The sequence below is a fragment of the Vulpes vulpes genome, chromosome 6, assembly GCF_048418805.1.
Source record: "Vulpes vulpes isolate BD-2025 chromosome 6, VulVul3, whole genome shotgun sequence".
NCBI classification, from domain to species: Eukaryota; Metazoa; Chordata; class Mammalia; order Carnivora; family Canidae; genus Vulpes; species Vulpes vulpes.
The window spans coordinates 14,420,041-14,438,506 of record NC_132785.1 but is presented as its reverse complement, the minus strand read 5'-3'; positions in this window follow the sequence as shown (position 1 = coordinate 14,438,506).

Here is an 18,466-nt window from a genome sequence, read left to right as displayed (position 1 = left end):
CGATCCCAGGCCTCCAGGATCACACCCTGGGCTGAAGGTGGTGCTAAACCGCTGAGCCACCCGGGCTGCCCCAATGATATAGTTAAAACAATGTAGCACAATCTGATGTTATCTGATAGCCATAAGTAACTAATTTGGGTATTTCTCAACACCCAATTTTACCCTCAATAACCAGCAGTTCTAGGAATGCTTGATAAAACTGAGACCATGCTGCAATTATCCTCTTGGTTGGAGGCTCTAGAATCAAACTTTTTCATCACGTGCAAGTTATTTGAGCAAGTAACTTAATCTAAGGCTAGGTCTTCTTATCTGAAAAATGGGTTTTCTAATGGTAACTACAATGGTAACTACCTCTTAGGAGTTTTGTAAGAACAAAAAAATGAGGGCAGCCCAGGTGGCCCAGCAGTTTAGCACCGCCTTCAGCCCAGGGCGTGATCCTGGAGGCCTGGGATCAAGTCCCACATCGAGGTCCCTGCAAGGAGCCTGCTTCTCCCTCTGCTTGTCTCTGCCTCTCTCTCTCTCTCTGTGTGTGTCTCTCATGAATAAATAAACAAAATCTTTAAAAAAAGAACAAAAAATTATCTAATGCATGTAAAGAGCATTCTCTAGAACATGGATACAGTCAATATATGGTAGATAGTATAATCAAAACAAGCTTTGAATTCCTAAAATTTCTATTCCTATTCTGTATTCAGACAATTTAACCAAAAAAGAGTTAGAATATATTCCAATTACTTGATCGTTCTAAATCACCTGAAACAATCATAATAAATATAGTTGAGTCACAAAAGTACATATATCAAAATTAAGTGGAGTGGTGGAATGTCTAGGTACTCTTTATGGTTAAATCATTTAGCTTGGATAGAGTAGTCTGTGAACGCAAGAGAATATGGAACATAACAATATCTTTTCTGTAGCAGTGAAAAACTTGATTATACATATGTCTCATAGGGCTAATATAATTTATGTACATTTTTCTGTATGTCCTCTTTTCTGCCAAGGACATTCTCAGATTGGTATGGAAGTAAGACTTCTGTATCAGTTAAGCTTAGCCATTTTTTTTTAACATTTTATTTATTTATTTGAAAGAGAGAGCATGAATGGAAAGGAGGGGCAGAGGGAGAGGGACAAGCAGACTCCTCAGTGGGTAGGGAGCATGACTCAGGGCTCAATCCCAGGACGCTGGGATCATGACCCAAGCAGAAGGCAGACGCTCAACCGAGACCCTCAGAAACCCCCTAGCATAGCTATTCTTAAATTATATGACATATTTACATGATATTCTGAATTTCTTCTGCAAAATTACTAAAATATAGCATTTTAACAGAATCCCTACTCGGTTCTTTATTCCTTTTAAAGTCTCTAACAATTCTTTGATACCAGCTTCTTTTCTAAAAAAAAATTATTTTTTTAAAGAAAAAATGAATTATTCATAGAATAATTGTTTTTTTGGTTTAATTACTTGTAATACTGAAAATGTATTATAATGTGTAATTATATTTTTCCAACATAATTACTAAGTATAATGACAATGTATAATTCTTTATGAGACTACATGAAGAAAATTGCATTGCTCATGCATAATATTATAATAGTTAAACTTTGTTATTCCAGAGAATTATTACAATTTGTTTTTTTTTAAATAGACCATCTGATCATTTCCCAGAATAAAAAATAAAATAAAATGCTTTTTCTCTTTAGGGTGAGTGAGATAGCACTTTGAAAAGGAAAATCTGTAGAATCCCAATATCATAATGTACTTCAAACTCATGTGTTTTATTGATACTTTAATATAATTTTTACCCAGCAAAATTTCATTTGCATTGAAAGGCATGATACAAAATGTTTTGGTGAGTAAAACTTTCTGTACAAATCAACTATGTTAAATGAAAATAAAATAACATATCCAATTATATGCTGCCAGGACCAAACTACATGTTGGTGTTATGTAAGGACTCCAAGGAAGCAATATCTCCTATTTTGGGTCATTGAATTTTCTTCACGAAGTGATTGTTCTAGTGAATTCAACTATACAAAATTAAGTATCACCCTCCAGTCCTATCTCACGAGTAGTTAACAAAATAGGAAATCTGAGTCATTCTAATATCAGTGAAGTTTATAATTAAGCAACAGCTATTCTCCCTCTAAGATCCAAAAGACCATCATATCAATAGTTCTTTCAAACTATTCTAAATTCAAATTTTCCATATAGCAGTTTTAAAAAGAAAGAAAGAAGCTTTTTTGGCAAGGTATGTTCCAATTACATTTATTCAACAGCAAAACTTTCATATTTATGATTCAACTATGTCTAAAGATAAATTATCTTAAAATGTTTTATCTCATTTTTTCTACATAATAAAAGTACAAATTCAAATTTATCTCAAGAAAATAATTTTGGGTTAATAGACATCTTACTAGCATCAATTCTTTCACACATGTGTGCCAGAGAACTACAAAATTCTTGTCAGGGACACTGTCCAGGGTTATATCGAAGATGCAGTTGTTGTTGCTATTTTTTTTTTCTTTTTCTTTGTCAAAAGAGAAAAAAAGCATCTCATTTCAGAGGTATTAAAAGTACACGGTTAGAAGTAGGTCTGTTTAAATGGTTGGGAAGGAATCTAAATCGCACCATGCATGAAAAGCACAGAACACAGAAATAATGTAAGAACATCCGTCTTCTTTTAGGCAGATGTATCCCCAGATTTATCTGAATGCCAAACTTGAGCATTTGAGGGGAATGGCGTAGTTTTATTTGGATCCTTTGATTTGGGGTTCAGTTTTTCTGTTAGCGTGTAATGACAAAATATCTAATAGGTGATGGGTTTTGGTTTGTGAAGAATGCAGTAACAGTACCACTGAAATTTCTCTTCAACTTTTGTCTTTTACCTGTGATTTTGATTTATTTGAAATAATATACAAACACTGTTGCAAAACTGAATGAGAAACTTCATGAAGGACTGGCTGGAGACTGCACCATGGTATTTAGTAATGGACATTAATTCAGAAAAGTGGTTAAATCTTCATATAAAGGTCAAAAGCTGCTATTAGAGCCAAGTATTTTCATAAATAAGTGAATAAAATAACTGTTTCTAAATTTGAGGTGAAATTAATGTCAATTACTGAAAAAAATACTGTGATTACACTGGTCAGCACAGAAATAAAAAAAAAAACTCTAGAGAAAATAGATTTGGAGAGAGATTTTGTTAAATGAAGAAATTAATAATTAATCAGGTTTATATCTCAAGAATATTTGAGATTTAAGGCTAAATATAACATCATGGAATATTATAATTTGATGATGCTGTAGCTAACATGTGTAGATAACAAATTAATCTGCATTAAATATATATCTATAAATCTGAATTACACAGTTGCAATGGCTACCCTGATGAAAATAATTGAGTAAATGCAAAGTCAAGATTTTGTTTAGCCTCTGTAAAATGTGATCAAGTGTCACATTAGACATTTAAGAAGTGTGCCAGTGAAAGAACTCCCTGGAAGTCTGCCTGGTGACAGATTAGAAAGGATCAAGGTTAATGGAGTAGTTGGAAATGATACTTACATATGATGCATGTTGCAAATGAAAGTTATATAATAGAAAAATTATGTTAAAAAGTAGATGGGAGGCAACCCAGGTGGCTTAACAGTTTAGCACCGCTTTCAGCCCAGGGCTTGATCCTGGAGAACAGGGATCGAGTCCCACGTCAGGCTCCCTACATGGAGCCTGCTTCTCCCTCTGCCTGTGTCTCTGCCTCTCTGTCTCTGTGTGTCTCTCATGAATAAATAAATAAATCTTAAAAAAAAAAAAAAAAAAAAGAAGCAGCAGATGGGAAAAAAAAAGGCCTCACGCAGTCACCAGAGTCTAAAATTTCCATGTAAGAAGCAGGGCATAGCATATCTAATAATGTACCTATAGAATTCACAAAATTGTGTCCTCTTGGTACATTGAAGATGTCATTCATGTTTTCCAAAGTAGGAATGTAAAGCTAAGTATTTGGGAATTAATAGAATTTGTTTTAAAAATCATATTTTAGGTTGCCTGGGTGGCTCAGTAGGTTAAGCCTCTGCCTTCAACTCAGGTCATGATCCCAGGATCATGGGATCAAGCACCTTGCCCCCACCTCATTAGAGCCCATCAGCAGGAGAGCTGGCTTGTCCCTCCCCCATTGCTCCTCCCCCGCTCATGGTCTCTCTCTCTCTCTCTGTCTCTCTCTCTCTGTCTCTTTTTCTCTCAGTCTCTCTCTTTCTCACTCTCTCTACTTCTGACTCCTCCGTATACCACCTCTATCACTTCATATGTCATAAAGTAGCAGTGGATTTTTCAGTGAGCTATTTGAAATCTAACATATTTGGAGAATCTGCTAGTAATAGAAACTGCCTGAATATCCATTAAGCTTATAAAGATATTTTAATTAAAATACAATTGATAAAAATGTTATATATTATTCAAAGCAGAACTATGAATTGCAGGTACTGAAAAATTGAAAACATAGCAAAAATTAGAAATAAAATTATATTTGCAATAAGTACTGCAGTAGGTATTTTGAAATTGCTTATCTCTGTTAACTCCACAGCATATGGATTAAAGTTTGAAAGCAAGTGACATTTTAGAACTTTCTTTAATGAATTTTTCATCCAAATGACATTGGTGAGCCTTGAGGAATATCTGACTCTATTATAATTAAAGTTTAGTAAGAGTAAGAAAAGTGACTATTGAAAATGATAAAATTATGCGTTCCTGTGTCTTCAGGATATTTTGCTCCTTTAAGAAACTGCATTTTGTTGCTATAGTTTGATTCAATGTGATTTTTACATGCAACAAATTTTTACTGGAAAATATACACCAGAAGACACCTGAGTAATGGACTTACTTATAGTCGGTTGAAAAATATACTTTAATCATTTTATATCCCAAGTTGAATTTCACTATGAACAATTAATTGTTTTTAACCTTTAAGATAGCATTAGGAAGAAACACTCTCAGTGTTTATTGTAATGTTTCCATTATTTTCAAAATATAACTTGGTGTACACACATAGTACATATACACACTGTTTGACAGGGATATCCACAAGGGAATTTCATTGAATTACATGTGGTGATTCTTAGTGAACAGAATAGCATCAAAGAATGGATAGTAAATTGAAATTTCTTAGAATTCCAAATTGATTAATGGTGGCTGTTTTAAAGTGAGCTTATCCAAGGAAAGTACCACTATTTCTGGCTATGACTTGGATAGCTGAGATACTATTTTTCACTTCAAATAGGAAGTTAATGCTTTAATAAAACTAAAGAAAACAAAACCTTAATGTAGTTCCAGGAGATGGAGAAAATGATCTTAATGATCCTCTTTTCACATTTAATTGCAATTGAATCACTTCATTGTTGTCTTTGAGTTTTATTTTGTTTCTGGGCAGAACCATCTTCTATGGTACAAACAACTTGCAATGGAAAGCTTGTCCACCCACATCTTCACCGAGTAGAATCCCTCTGAAACACTAAAGCAGTGTCCACTTGAATGCTTTCTGCTCTTCTTGTTCCTAAAGATCTGTCAAAAGTGTCACACCATAGCCCAATTCTTGGACTAAGCCCATGGACCAAAGTGAAAGTCCTCAATAGTCAGTGAGACCAGGAATATGGATAAAATTGTTTTCTAGTAGGGGAGGTTTGAAAGAGGATTTAACTCCTTGATGTACCATGAGTATTAAGTTGGAACTTCTTTCCTCAATATGCTTCCTATTTCATGGCTGGTTCTTGGTCAGGCCTGCTAGTCAACCAACACACATGAGAAAGGCCAACCAGCCCCACTTTGATGGGTGGAGCATTTGTCTGCCACTTAAGTATCTTGACTACCAGATCTGCAGAGTCAACTTGGATTTCTGGCATTTCTGACTTTGACCCCATTTTCCTAGTTGTAGAAAACCTCAGCCCTAAAATCCAAAGCATTTGAGTGAAGATATGTTTTTATTCCTTTCTTGCTTCCAATCTGTTTCCTCAAACCAGGACTAATTTTTAATATGATATTAATGACCTCAGGTATTCTTTACCTAGAATGTAGACTTACCCATAAAGAAGAAAATAGAAAGTATATAAACTTTGTCATCTTCATAATGGTGGTGATGCATCTTTGTGAACCTCTTAGAAATTAATGGATTATATTTTTCCAGAAAAAGAAGACAAGACCATTATAACACAGTATTCCATGTATTTGCAGCACAGGGACAGCTGCAGGAAGAAGAAAATCTGTATTTGCATATTGACCTCTCTAGGTTTTTGATGCAAGAGTAGCTTTTATAAACTGGAGACATTATGAAATGATGTTCCTGTTTTTCATTCATTTAACTCTATATTCAGGAAGAGAATAAAAGAAGTTCCGTGATTGTTCATATCCTCTTAATACCTTTAAGAGCCTATAATTAACACCATTTTTGTTCAAAAAGAAGTCAGGGATTTTACTGTTAGTTTCTGTCTAAGAGCTTTAAATTAAAATACGCTAAGTATTTCATTAAGTAGAATAATGCCGGAAAATTAATAAGTGTGATGGAGCAAACATCTATTTGGAGAGTTTCTGGATTATTTATGTCACTGACTACTGTGGTTTTTCCCTTCACCTACTTGGTCAGCCTCCTTGCCTCTCAGAAGTGGTATAAGTTAAAAAAAATAAATAAATAAAAGAGCATAAAAAGTGCTGCCAGAGAGTTTTGTACACTAAGTATACCAAAATACATTTTTCAGAATTCCAGCTTTGCTAAGATCAAGACAACTTGTGTAGAGAAACAAAATGAAAATTAAAAAAAATAGAAAAGTAAACAAAATCTTTTCCAGATCGGGAGGGGCTTTTTTTTTTACTATTATATATTATAGCATATTATAGTATAATATATATTATAATATATATTATTGCAAATTTCCTAATGATGATTTTTAAACCCACTGATATAATCTATTTCCTCAACCCCACCGGCTTCACCTTAATAGATATGGAAATTCTTTGCCTTTTTACTGTGAATAATGAATAATTTTGTTTATTTTATATATTTCTGCATGTGGCACTGTTACATTTTCTTGTTCTTGTTCATTTTATGTTACCATATAGGAAAGATTGCATGACAAGCAGAGACATCAGTAGATTTTAAATATTAAATAAATTAAATATTTTATTTTTTTTTAACAATGCAGAATGTAAGTATGACTAGATCAAACAACTAGATATAAGAGGCTTTAAGTCTTGTTAAAGGCTCCTAACAAATCACTAAGGAGATTTAAACAAAAACTTAAAATGCTTATGGGATCTTGAGAGAAAGTAGGTGGCTATCTCTTAAAAGATTATTTACTACAATGGTAATTTCATAATAAAGGAGTTATTACTTACTCGTGTAAAGACAATTAAATTCCCACACTGTCATGTGATAAAGAAAACTAGAAAAAAAGAACATTGAAAATCATCCAAGCTCCTGCTGTCTAGAAGTAAGCATCATTGAAAACAAAGACTAAGTTCTAACAAGCTCTCTGTATTTATTCACACAAAGCAAACTTGAAGTCATACTTAAAGCCTAAGAAATAATTTTACTTTAATAAGACAAATTAAATGAGTCTTACTTGTTATTTTTTTCCAATTGATGTTCATTCCTAAGTTATACTTTTAAGTTTAAGAAGTTGGGGAATATGAATAATAGTGAAAGGGAATATAAAGGAAGGGAGAAGAAATGTTGGGAAATATCAGGAAGGGAGACAGAACATAAAGACTCCTAACTCGGGGAAACGAACTAGGGGTGGTGGAGGGGGAGGGCGGGTGTTGGAGGGGAATGGGTGACGGGCACTGAGGTGGACACTTGACGGGATGAGTACTGGGTGTTTTTCTGTATGTTGGTAAATTGAACACCAATAAAAATTAATTAAAAAAAAAAAGAATAAAAAAAAAAAACAAGCATATACACAAAGAGTTTGGAATGTTATGCTCTTTGCTCTTAAACCTTTTAAGAATATCCATAGAGTATGTATTTGCCTCTTTTTCCCTACATCTTTTATATTCAATAAGTTCATTTTTGCTTTTATTGTTCTCAGTTTTCTTTCGTGATTTCCTTTGGCCTTTCCACCAAGTCTTTGATATGTTTACAGAAATGTTTATTGTATTCTGTAAATCACTTCTTTGTTATGTTTCCAGACCTGATTATTTATTCTCCTTAATGAAATAAACATTTCTATAATGTACTGATATTTTTATTAGTATTTACCCTTGAGGTTAGCCTCGCTTTGAGTCTCCTTTATGTCCATCTGATTCTTGAAACATGTGTCTCCTTTTTGTGCTTTTTAAAAAGCAAGACTATGTTGGCTGCAATTTACTTGGTTGTATGGAGAATTATTTGTTTGAGATCTAGGATGGAGGTTTGGCCAGTAATCTGGAGGCCCTAGCCTTTCTAGTTCCTGCCTGTTATCCTTCCTTCTCCGTGAGTGTACATGTATCTATAGATGTATCTAGTTGTCACCTTAGTTTTCCAAACAATGTCTGTCCTTTGGTCACTGACCTTCCATTTAGTATCTATCTGGCAGGCACTGCATTCCTTCCTTCTACCCCCTTGGCAGTGTCCTAGGGCACGGAAGCTTTATCACAGAATCAGGGCAATTGACTTGAGATCTGGAGAAATACTTGCAGACCTTCGAAAGTCTCCCTCATGATACGAGTTTCGCAGATTTAACAGATTTGTTTTATAATTTTCTATATCTATGTTTGATTAAAATTAAGTTTTTTCTCACTTTTTTCCTTTTTTTTTTTTTTTTTTTAAGATCAAGAGTGGATTTATAAAGCTTGTACTAGAAGAGTCCCTAGCAATCAAATTCACAATGTTATAGATATTTAAAATCAGGCATGTAGAAATCATACACTATTAAAACAGTCCTCTCTATGAAGAGATTTAACAGGGATATTAATAGCCAGTGCATAATGCAGAAAGCTTATTGCTCTTATTATTCTTTTAGCCAACTTAGAATAATTTCCTTCTTTTATTAGGTAAATACTAATTGAGCATCCCTATTGGGCACATACTAAACTAGCTGCTGTGTAAGTCACAAAAATGAATGAGGCAGAGGCCCTGAACTCTAGGGGTTTAAAATGTCGCTGTAGTGAAATTATTGGTATGTATACGTCTATTGCTAGAAAATGCTATGGCTTGGGCTTAAGAAGAAAGAATTTTTATCACAAATGGTTTGGCTTATGGCTTTAGCTTAAGGAAAAGAGAAAACTTATATTCACAAATGGTGTTGCTGGTGACACAGATAGAAAACAGAGTAAATCAGGATGGAATGGTGACTTCAGAAAACAGTAAAGGCATAACAATGAGATATTTATATGTACTAGAAATGTGTTCAGTGTATTAATACCCAGTCCCTTCTGGGAAGGTGTTGTGTATAAAATTAGACAAAAAGAACCGGTGTGGAGCATGCACAAGAATATGGGATTGATATGTGAGTGATATGGCGTATAGAGATTTGACAGGATGCCCAAGACAATTACATTGCAAGCTAAGTAAAATTAAGAGCACCTTTTGGTGACTGGAAGAAAAAGACATGTGTCACAGTTTATGAAATCAAAAACAAATACCATAGGATTTCATTCATCTGTGGGATCTAAAAAACAAAACAAAACAAAAGAATAAACAAACAAAAAGCAGAATCAGACACAGAGATAGAGAACAAACTGATGGCTGCCAGAGGAGAGTGGTGTAGGAAGATGAGCAAAATGTGTGAAGGGTAATGGGAGGTATAAGCCTCCAGTTATGGAATGAGTAAGTCAAGGGAATAAAGGCACAAAATAGGGAATATAGTCAATAATATTGTAATAGAGTCGTCTGGTGACATACGGTAGGCAGACTTGTGGTGAGCATAGACAACATATGGAGAAGTTGAATTGCTATGTTGTACACCTGAAGCTACAGCAAAGTTGTGTGTCAACTATACTCAAAAAAATAATAATTAAAACAAAAGAAAGCATGTATAACCCATGTAAAACTAGGCTTTTACTGGGGGGGGGGGAGAGGAACATCTCAAAAATACCTAAGTAAAATATGGAATTTAATTTATAAACTACTGCAACATTTCCTAAAACTCTCCTTCTCACTCTCTCAGAGATCTTTAATGCCCTTCTCACTTTCCCTTGACTCCCCAAATCTTCCTTCAGATTTCCATGCCCTGTGGGTTTTCTGTCTCGCTCCTCATTCCTTGCCCTCACGTACTATTTTTTTCTGCTATGGGTGGCTCTCTGCAATGAAATGGAACTCTGGTATGCTGTTTAGTTCATTACCTTTTTCATCAAAATAAAGTTCAGGACAGACTCCAGCACTAAAGATCTCTAGCAGCTGAGAAAAGTATTTTCATCATTACTGGTCCTATTGCTCAAGTAAGCATGATTTGTGAAGCTAGTTTCTTGAAACCCAAGTTTTGAGTGATGCCTTTTTTTTCTAAGATTTTATTTATTTATTCATAAGAGACACACACACACACACAGAGAGAGAGAGAGAGAGAGAGAGAGAGAGAGGCAGAGACACAGGCAGAGGGAGAAGCAGGTTCCATGCAGGGAACCCAACGTGGGACTCCATCCCGGGTCTCTAGGATCAGGCCCTGGGCTGAAGGCGGCACTAAACCTCTGAGCCCCCCGGGCTGCCCAACTGATGCTTTTTTGAGCAAAATTTTAATATGTGCACATTTTGAATTATTTGATTATCTGATAACCAAATATTGCAGGGATGCCTGGGTGGCACAGTTGGTTGAGTGTCAGACTCCTGATTTCAGCTCAGGTCGTGACCTCAGGGTCTTGAGATTGATCCTGGCATCGGGCTCCATGCTCAGTGCACAGTCTGCTTGGGACTCTCTCTCCCTCTTCCTCTGCCCATCCTGCTCGTTCTCTCTCTCTCTCTCTCTCTCTCTCTCTCTTTCTTTCTCAAATGAATGAATTTAAAAAATAACCAAATATCACTCTGTGGTATGATCAATATTTGCATTTTTGTTGATTGTTCATGGTTAATTTCCATACCGTAATGAGAAAACAAGGAAAGTGATCTTAAAGTATAAATGCCACTTTCTTGCCACACAGAAGTTAAATGATGCCTCAGCAGGGCCCTCAGATTATTCAAGACTAAGAAATGTTGGTGTAGCCAGGTTTCACTACTCATGAGTGCTTTTTAGAAGTTAAAAGTGATTAGATGTTGCTTTTAATTTTGAATATTAAAAATGGCTAGAGCTAATGTCGCATATTTTCCTGTAAAATAGGAGCATGATGATGAGAATTGAGGTAGTGTATGTGTGCGAGTATAACTAAAAACACCTACGTGTGTTAATATTGCTTAAACTTTTACTCAACCTGTTATAACAATAACATATAACATGTTAACATATTATACAATAACATATAACATACAATAACATATAATAATTTGATCTTCTCACCTTTTCTATGCTTCCCCCTCCCCGTTCCTATTTGAGTCACCTTTTTGTATCAGTTAAGATTGATCTACTTACTATCCACATGCCTTTGCTCTACTTTTTCCTTCCTCTTATCAATATTTTCTATCTGCCTAAGACAGCCTTCCCCACTCTTCTCCACAAAAACAAAACAAAAATTTTTTAAAAAATTGTAATTATGCCTAAGTCCAATACAGATACACTTTATGAAATTTCTCTTCGTTATCATTCTCTCTTTGGAAGCTTTCTTCCCCCACCCTCACCCCCATGGAAGATTTTGAATGGCATCTGATTGGGACCACGATCACAAATATATAATTAAGTAGAGTATAGACTCTTAGTTTATCAAGTATTTATCCTAAAGTTCACTCACTTTAGTTGATCTCACTCAAACAAGGGACCACTGACTCAGAACCATGCATAGTTAAGTTTATTGATTTAACAAGATTGGTTGTCTGGTTTGTTGCACCTGACAGCAGATTAGAAACAGTGTCCCTGATAGTTTAACATATTGAGCTATAACAAAGAAGTAGGAGATAAGAGAGGTGGATCAACAGTTAGAAATCAGTCTGTACACTGCAAATAATACTCCTTCTTAATATCTTAGAAGCTCTAAGGGGATCACTCTACAAAGCCTAATACCAAAATTAATGATTGCTGTTAATAATGATAATCAAGAGTTATAAATACAAGCTGTCAGTATCTTATTTGGAAGAACATAAAAAGGCAACATGGAAAACAGAATTTTAAAATCATGTACACTACATGGGTTGATCATAATATAGTCTCATGCAGCAATTTCTTCTTTGCCATTTCTGACATCTTACCCGTTCTTAAACACTTCGCTTATTCCATTGTTTGGCAGGTCCAAATTAAAAAAAAAAAAAACAAACAAACAAAAAAAACAACTATTCTTCATACTATACTGAACCTTGCCTCTCTCTAACAAAATGATTTATTCTAGTTCTTTTTTTTCTGAAAAAACTTTGAAAATATGTGCTTGCTTTTCTAAATAACAGTTTTTAACCTTTAAAAGAGTTATATATGCCTTAAGAAATGTATTTCTTTAGTAGAATCCACTAGGTTTTAAAATAATCATCCTCTGTGTTTTTGACTGTTCCTATTACATAATTTCCAGATTCATGTATCATCTTAGTTACCTTCTTCTGTATAAACTCTAGTGTGTCAGGATTCTTTTTATAAAATGCAACTCAAAACAATCTCAATATTCCAGATCTGGTTTAAAATGGGAGATTAATACTCCTTTGTCTGATAGATATTTATATATATGCAAACTATCTGGACCTACCTTGATTTTACTCACATAATTTTATAAAATAACATCCTTTATACTTTTCAACAGTTATTCTTATATATTTAGATCTTTAACAAGATCAACTTCTATGACAAACTATATTTTACCAATTTTTTTAAGAACTTGTCATATAGTAGGCACTTCAAAATATTGTTTGGGGAATGTGTGAATAAATAAACCTTCTAAGAATATGTTAGCTAATTTTACTAGTTTCGTTCCATTATTAATTATTTTTTATCTTGTCCGTGGCATTTTTTAAGTAGTTTTCAAGTGTTGGGGAGCTAATTATGTTCTCTCAGATCCTGAATTTGTGGTATTTATTTTTAACCTAAATACAAGTCTACATTTATTCTTAATTAAAATTTGTGAGATTTCCAAACTTTTGAGATTATATGAAACCTTGATTTTTGTCATCAATTTTATAAAAAGGCCTAACCGGCTAATATCTTTAGTAGAATACGATACTGTATTGATTTGTTGAGTGAAAGTTGAATATCACTGTTTCCCAAATGTGTGACTTGTCTTCCTAACTACTTTGAAGTTCCATAAACAATGGGAATGAGTTCTCCATCACGTACATCTTAATCACTCCACAAACATATGCCAGACAAGTTGAATTCAATTCAATTGTATGATTTGCATATTGTGATTTTTTTTTCAGGAAAGATCAATCACTTTACACATTTCATAATCTAAGAACACATAATTTATTCTTTCAAATAAATTGGACTATTTCAAATAAAAAAGATATAAAGGATAATTATTTATCCACTAATATTTGTAACTGTGGGGTTAAGGCTATACTCCTGAATTAATCTATGAAGTTTCTATTTAGCTTTCTTTCCCAGAGTCTGAAAAAGCCTAGAAATTATAAGTAATTATTATTATATATTTTCTGTTAAATCAGTGTAGATCCAATAGAAATTTTGGTCTAATTTTGAAAGCATGTGGGAGAATAAATATACTTCTACTAACTGGTAAGTAAAATTCTGTATTCCATTTTAATAAACATTTCTTACGGTGTGAAGGATTGCTCCACACTCAGCTTGATCCTACAATGATAAGGTGTAAATTGGCTATGCTTCTATTAATGCCTTCCTTCTTAACCAAATCTACATACTTATCTCTGGTGGAATGTTATTAATGCAATGCTTTGAGATTACTAACTAACATCTTAATACCTAACGCTTAATGAAACTTTACTTTGAGAGACGGTTGTAAATGTTGGTTCAGGCTTCAGACATAGAGAAAATAGACTTCAAATTGTCCTTTAAAATACTCCACAGAAAAGTTTTCCCTGAAATCAGAGGACTTGAAAGGTTTCCTGGGAAACTTAAATAGGCTCCATACTGATTTGCCCAGGTTGTCTGTTATCCAATGACCTCTCCCTAATTGGGGGAGGAGCCAAGAACAAAGAGTGAAGGAAGAGAACAGCTGGACCAGATAAGACAGAACTGGAAAAGACAAAGCCATTGAAAACAGAATTGGAAACCCTTGAACCAGACCATATCTATTTTCAGGCTAATCTTCATATTCTGTAGAAGGCCTTTCTGTGCCTAACCTAGAAAAAAAACAAAATTTGCACCTCCATGCTCAATCTTTTTTTTCTTCTATACACTGTTAGAGAATAGCAGTCATAACAGCTTTTATTCTCTGATCCATCCGCAACCTCCCTTCAGTTTTTTTGATGTTGTGATCTTACAGAGTATCATTATTCTGACAAAGAAATGGCCACCCATCCACACAATCATGAATTACCTGCCATCTGCCAGAGTTCTAAGATACTAGATACCTATATCTGCATTTATAATTTGACTTTTCAAAAATAATCCATTTGGGGATCAAGGTTCATTTGACGAAACAAAGGAAAAGTATAAAAATCAAAATATATATAATCGTGATTATGTGATATGCTTAATGTCTAAAACTGATATCAAGAACTTTTTATTTCACCTTGACATAACATAATCACTCAACCTAACTATAAGCTTTGATTTGTGTACTAACTGCTATTGTGAAATTCTGTATTCCATGGTTTAGAATTTCCCTAACATTTCATAAACAAAGGATAAAAAGTTGATATGTTGTAAAAATCAGTTTTCCTACAGTTTTCAGCTATGGTTTGAAAAAAAAAATCATGACATTTGAGATATATCCCTGTTAATGTTTCCTACTTGATGAGATATTTTTTTGTATTGCTAGTATTTTCTTTCTACCTCAAAAAATATATACTGAATGCCTACAACACATTAGACATTTGCTCAACAATAAAGTGTATAGAAAGATGAGTAAGATCCAGTTTCTGTCCTCACATATCTTAAAATCTAGTATAGGGAACTTAACAAGTGCCAAAATGACAAAGACACATTTCTCAATATAACTTTTATAATGCATATAAAATTTTCTATGGGATTTCATATTGAAACAAAAAATGCTTATAACGGAAAATCTGCTTAAGCCAGGTATTAGATTTCAGGTTAATTTCAATTAGTAGAGACTGGGAATAAAGAGAGATCGCCAATTATAATCCAGTTTTACCAGACCCTCAGTTACATCTAATGAACAATTATAAGACTAGGAAGTTTGGATTGCAATCACATTATAGCATTTAAATTCCAGGTGGAGGAGTTTGCATTTAATTCTGTAGGATGTGAGCAAATATAATAAAAAAACATTTTCTCAAGAAAATCCCCATAATACAGGGACCTACACTCACATTCAAAAGAACATGTTAGGGTTCCATTCCAGGTTGAAGAGTATCAGGGTATTCTGATTATTATTGAAGATTATTATATGGGATGATATGTGTAATTTGCAAATAAAGATGGAAGGTCAGGGATGCCTGGATGGCTCAGTGGTTGAGCGTTTGCCTTTGGCTCAGGGCGTGATCCCAGAACTGAGTTCTGCATTGGGCTCCCTTTGAGGAGCCTGCTTCTCCCTCTGCCTGGATCTCTGCCTCTCTCTGTCTCTCTCTCTGTGTCTCTCAAATGAATAAAAACATAAATCTTAACAAAAGATGGAAAGTCGTGTATATTAGTTGGAAAATAGAGGAAATAAAATATAAAGAAAGTTTTTTAAACCATATAAAATAACAGCAGAGAGGCATTTTGACCAAAACATCTTCAAGTCATTGTGCAAATTATAGATTAAGAAAGAACCCAAAGGTTAATGATACATAGAACTAATAAATAATAATGCAAAATTTATCTTAAGGGGCTGAGTACAGAAAAGTGGGGAGTGAAGTCCTAAGGAAGATTGTGATAATAGATTTCTTCCTCACCACCTTCCACCCACCCCCAACATTTATGTGTTAGGAATTCATGAGTGAGATAGATAGATAGATAGATAGATAGATAGATAGATAAATAGATAGACAGAGAGAGGGAGAGAACCCTCCAGAACTGCAGTGTCGAAGTTGCCAATTAAAGCAAAGCCAAAAATGAAAGAAGTAAGCCTTTAATCATTTACTCTGATAGGCTAAGCAAGAAGCTAAACCAAAGAAAACACCATTTTTCCCCATGGAAATGCTCACAGATGGAAGGTCAGGTAGAGCATCAGGTGAGTGAGAGTCTTCTCACTGTTGAGGGAAACTAGAATAAAAGGCTCTGGAAGTTTTATGAATCCTGAGGTGGGAACAAGTAGAGAGGTAGGAATGGTCAATTGGTACTGACTGAGCCAGAGTGGGGTCAAGGGTCTTCAGGTTTTGCCTCTCTGCCTTGCTCTGATAAAGAGGCCTCATTTGAGGAACCTGAAGAGGACTTCTGCTAAGACCTCAGACAAAGTGACCTAGGAACGAAGGTGCTAGGGCTAAAAATGCAAATACAGGAAGGGCACAAGCAGTCAGAAGGCCTGAGTCATTGACTGTAGTCTCTTCAGAGACTGAAGTGCAGTGGCTGTGCACCAAGTGTGGTGTCAGGAGGGCAGCTTTCTCCATGAGGCCAGCCACTGTAGAACCTTTGTAACTGCCTATGGCGTGGCCTGACAAATCGCACTTAGTTTTTTGTTTGTTTTAATTATTACTTTTTTAGTATAGTCAACACACAATGTTATATTAGTTTCAAGTACAGAGCATAGTGATTCAACATCTCTGTAGGCTGTGCTGCGCTCATCACAAGTTTGGTCACCATCTACCACCATACCACACTACACATGTTGGTTTTTTAACTAGGAGCTGGACTCCTCTTATGTCATACAATGAGGGAGAGAAAATGCTTTGTCCAAGTCACCCAAAATTAGGGCACTTGCATGGGCACTTTCACTTTTCATTCAAAGACATGCTGTCTGTTTTTCTAACAAACTGGTCCAGTTGCCCACTGGCTTGTTTCCTTCTTTAGAAGAGCATACATGCACACAACCACTCCACACACCACCTCACACTCTTCTTGCTCTTTTCCTTCCTCCCAGCTTTTGACGTGCATAGGAAAGAACCTTAATAAGACCGTTTATGACGGAAACATGAGCCTATTTTTTTTTAAGATTCTGTTAAGTACAGATTGTCTTCTTGGTAAATGCTTTGTTAAACAAAGAAATATAAGGATCAGTTAGTTTACTGAATTCTCTTTTTAAAACCAATAATCTCACTACCAAATTTGTGTATTAGAATACCAGAGAAAAGGCTTTACTTTCCTGAATGAAAAATTGGTGATATGCTTTTGAATAGGTTGAGATACAGAGATAGTTGAAGCACATAGCAATTCAAAGGCTATGTCAATGGAATAAGGGTATGTAAAGAGGATTTTAAAATGAATTACCTCAGTTGAAAGGAAAAAGACAAGGTATGAGAATATTTTATCTAAGATACATGCAATACTATTTTATATCAACTGAATATGGAGGAGTGGAGAAAAAAGATGTTTACACAAGGCAGAGAAATGTCTCAAATAACTAGAAGAGATTACACTCTCCTCAGAAGAGAAACAAAGGGAGGTGTTTATTTGGAAAGAGAAAATTTTAAATTGTATATGTTTAGTTTGTGATATTTGCAAAATATCAATTTGATATCCAGTATGTTGCTAGAAATTTGGAAATTTCAGCTGGTAATGAAGTCAGTGAAATAGAAATCATTTGCATAAACATTGTAATTGAAGCTGTGAAGCTAGTACAAGTTAGGGAAGCATAATTTTGTTAAAAAATGGAATTTGTAGATCAGAAGACTCAAAAGAGTAAAAGTCTCCATTACCCCCAAATTAATATTAAGATTTTATGCAATTCCTATCAAAATTTTAGAGTAGATGATGACAAGTGTGTGATAAAATATGGTGAGGCAAAAGATATACATAACTAACGCAATTCTGAAAAAGAAGAATGGCTTGGGAGAAATCATTCTTCCTGATGTTAAGGCTTACGATATATCTACAATAGAAAGACTGTGTTGTATCAGTGGAGGGATAGAACATAGACCAATGGAACAGAATATGTTAGAGAAATGTAATTAAAATCACAATGAAATGTCACGACACACGGTCAGAAAGACTAGACTCAAACTTAAAAATAGTGCTAGCACCAAATGCTGATGAAGATGTTGAGAAATTGGATTATGCCTACCTTGGTGGTGGGAACATAAAATGATATGCCTGTTCTGGGAAATAGTTTAGCAGTTTTACAAAACCAAATATCTAATTGCCATACGATCTGGTAATCACACACTTAATTCAGGGAAGTGAAAATTTATGTTCGTATAAAAATCTATATGTCTGT